The 3,679-nt window shown below is 42.1% G+C and overlaps 1 pseudogene; it reads left to right on the top strand.

Annotated features, from left to right (window-relative positions):
• Positions 1–1,768: 1,768 nt before the first annotated feature.
• On the top strand, positions 1,769–3,085 carry LOC119520117 (annotated as a pseudogene).
• Positions 3,086–3,679: the final 594 nt, after the last annotated feature.

A 3,679-nucleotide genomic window follows, 5' to 3' on the forward strand; every position in this document is an offset into this window, starting at 1 on the left:
ATTCCCACCATATTGACTAATTAATGTTCTAAGGAAAAAAAATGACAGAAGACCTATCTGAGTTGGAAAGAAAGAGATTAAATTCTCATTATTTGCAAATGATAACATCACACAAATATAAAACTGAATGAAATCAATAGACAAAATAAGAGAACTAACAAGAAGCTTAAGCAAGGTTTTTGGATACACGATCAGCTTGTAGACACCAGCGGCCTCCCTGTATATCAGCAACACCCAACTAGGAAATAAATCACCCTTTACAATAGCACAGAACCTAAAAACCATCCTGGAATTAACCTAACCTAACGAGGGATGCATAGGACCTTTCTGCAGAGAAATTTAACATTCTAGTAGAGGACATAAAAAGAGATATTGCTAAATAAAAAGGTTTACTTTGTGCATGGATGAGATTTCTTAATGTTACAAAGCCCTCACTACTCTGAAAAATTCATCTTTGCATCAAATGAAATCCTGGCCAAAATTCCAGCTTGAATCATAGAGCAATTTGACAAATTCATTGTGAAAATGACATAGAGGAATTGAGGTATAAGAAGAGTTAAGTCAGTTTTGGAAAGTAAGAGTAGAGGAGGGGTGGGGAGGTTCCCTGAAGCAGAGGTTACCACACAATACAGAGGTTGTGGCCTTCGAAAGGGGATAAACCTAGAAATCAATAGCACAGGCAGTTCAAAGCAGATCTTGATGTGTGACAAAGGTGACACTACGAAGAAAGCAGGGAGAGGACAGTTTGCTTAGTGGATGAGACTGGGAAAGCGGGCTCACGTAAAGCTGGACTTGTACTTCACCCCAGTATCCCAGGTGGCCTCTAGTTGGATTAAAGACCTTCAGTAGAATAAAAATTTAAAAAAAAATCCACGGGACTGTAAAACACAAACAGTGAACCCTAAGTTAAATCATGGACTAAAGTTAATATATGATTATAAAAATGTGCTTTCATCAGCTGTAACAAATGTTCCACATCAATGCAAGGTGTTAATGATACGGTGGTGTACGGGAATCCTGTGTTTTATGCATGATTGTTCTGTAAACCCACATCTTCTATAATAATAATAACAAAAATAATAATAGTAGTAATATCTACAGCTGAAAGGAAAAGCTTTAAAGATAGCAGAAGAATAAGTAGGATGGCATCTTTGAGACCTAGGGCTGGGGGGAGATTTCTTAAACCGAACTCCCCACACTGCAAACTGGGAGATGAAAAATGGGTGGATTTGGTTAAATCAAAACCAAGTCTATCTGATGAAGAACTTGAAAGACCAAGTCAACAGAGGGCAGGCCGGGCAAAGATATTTATGATGCCTACAACTGCTAAGGGATTACTGCTTAGCATATATAAAGAACTTCTGCAAATCAAAAAGTAAAAGGTGATGAAACCCAACAGCAAAATGGGAAAGGAGAGGAAGAGGTGGCTCTCAGAAGGAGAAGTTCAAACGGCCAGCAGTGCTGGAAGAGACCTAAACACACCGCAGGGAAATGGAAATTGAACAGTGAGGTACCTGTCCACCCAGGAGAGCGCGACAAAATCGGAAGGCACGGAATGTCGGCGGGGATGTGCCGGGAGCTCCAGGCACACAGGTGGGGTGTAGACGGCTGTAGCCACTCCGCGGGGCCAGTGAGCGACGACGTTCACAGCAGCGTGTTCACAGGAGTCGCAAGTGGCGTGGAGTCGGCTCCTGGGTCTCTGAGACCCGAAAATTGGCCACTTCTTCACCCCCCGGTGGCTGCGCCCGGTGGCTCTGTGGCACCCACCATGCCCCAAGGTGAATTTGCCGAGTTACAGTGTAAACGCTGTGGGTATCGCTTGGATGACCACGAGAACCAGAGGAAGAGAAAGTGGAGGGGCTCAGGAATGTTCAAAGAAGGCAAAAAAGATAACAGTCCGAAGGTAAGCTCTACCATAAACAGCGCCATGCAGAGAAAATACAAACGAAAAGTCTATCAAAATGCATGAAAAGAGAAATACCAAACAGAAGAGTGATGAGAAGTCCCCACAGGGTGCAGCCCCTGCCTCTGCTGGACGGAGAGGGCAGGCGGAGCTGAAGTGCTTTCCAAAATGATTAAACAAAAACGAAAAGAGAAAGTGAGGACATGGGAAGTCCTTCTGTCCAAAGTCCATGCCCAGGGAGAAACAGAAGTATTACAAGTTATTCAAACAGGAAAGAGAAAGAAGAAAGCGTGGAAGAGGACTGTTACTAGCGTCTGCTTTGTTGGAGATGGCTTTACACAAAAACCACCCAAATAAGAAAGCTTCATTAGACCAACGGGCTTACACTTCAAGAAGGTGCATGTACCAAAAGGGGGATGCAAAATGAAACAAAATAAAGTTTCAGTGGCTGAGAGATTCCAAATGGAGTCGAGAGGTCACTCTGGTGGACATTCTTATGCACTATATAGATAACACCTCTTAGGTTTTAATGTATTGGAATAGCTGGAAGTAAATACCTGAAACTACCAAACTCCAACCCAGCAGTCTGGACTCCTGAAGACAATTATATAATAACGTAGATTACAAGGGGTGACAGTGTGATTGTGAAGTCCTTGTGGATCACACCCCCTTTATCTAGTGTATGGATGAGTGGAGGAATGGGGATAAAAACTAAAGGACAAATGGGGTGGGATGGGGGGATGATTTGGGTGTTCTTTTTTACTTTTGGTTTTCATTCTTGTTCTGATTCTTTCTGATGTAGGGAAAATGTTCAAAAATAGATTGGGATGATGAATGCATGACTGTATGATGGTACTGTGAACAGCTGATTGTACACCATGGATGATTGCATGGTATGTGAGTATATCTCAATAAAACTGAACTTAATTAAAAAAAAAAGAAGGTGCATGTAACGCACTCTGTATGGAGACCACCTTTGCTTGCTGATACTTGGTGGGGAGAAGAACCCTCATCACCACTATACACAGCTGTGGGAGTTATCACTGAAGGGACTGTCATTGAAGTGAATGTGAGTGAGCTGGGCTTTGTGACACAAAGAGGCTAGGTTATTTGGGGAAATATGCCCGGGTGACCAACAATCCTGAAAGTGATGGAGGCATAAACGCAGCCTTCCTCGTTTAACAGCCATTCCATACAACTCCTTCTACTTGCTGAAGACTACGTACCAATCAGGAAAACCACCATTACTCTCATGTTTCTGAATACTATCAGTCTTACATTTCTCCAGACACCAAGAAAACTATCTATTATGTTGTAAAAAAAAAAAAAAAAAAAAATCCAAACATTAAAATGGCCCAGTTTAAAAAAAAAAGGGTAGATGCAACTCAAGTGCCCATCAACAGACGAATGGACGTACAGAACGTCATACAACCATACAGTGGAATATCACTCAGCCATAAAGAGGACTGAAGTTCTGATCACTCTACAATGTGGATGGTCCTTGAAGACATCATGCTGAGTGAAAGAAGCCAGATGCAAAAGCGCAAATATTGGGATTCCACTTACATGGTCTATGTAGAATACAGAAATTCATGGAGACAGGAGTAGATTGGAGATTTCTAGGGGCCTGGGAGAGGGGGAAGAGGAGAATGGGGCATTAATACTTACTGGGTACAGGGTTTCTGTTTGGGGTGATGAGAAAGTTCCCATAATGGATGGTGGTGATGGTAGCAAATTATTGTGAATGTAATTAAGAGCACTGACTTGTACACTTAA

This window comes from Choloepus didactylus, chromosome 24 (genome assembly GCF_015220235.1).
Source record: "Choloepus didactylus isolate mChoDid1 chromosome 24, mChoDid1.pri, whole genome shotgun sequence".
Taxonomy (NCBI): domain Eukaryota; kingdom Metazoa; phylum Chordata; class Mammalia; order Pilosa; family Megalonychidae; genus Choloepus; species Choloepus didactylus.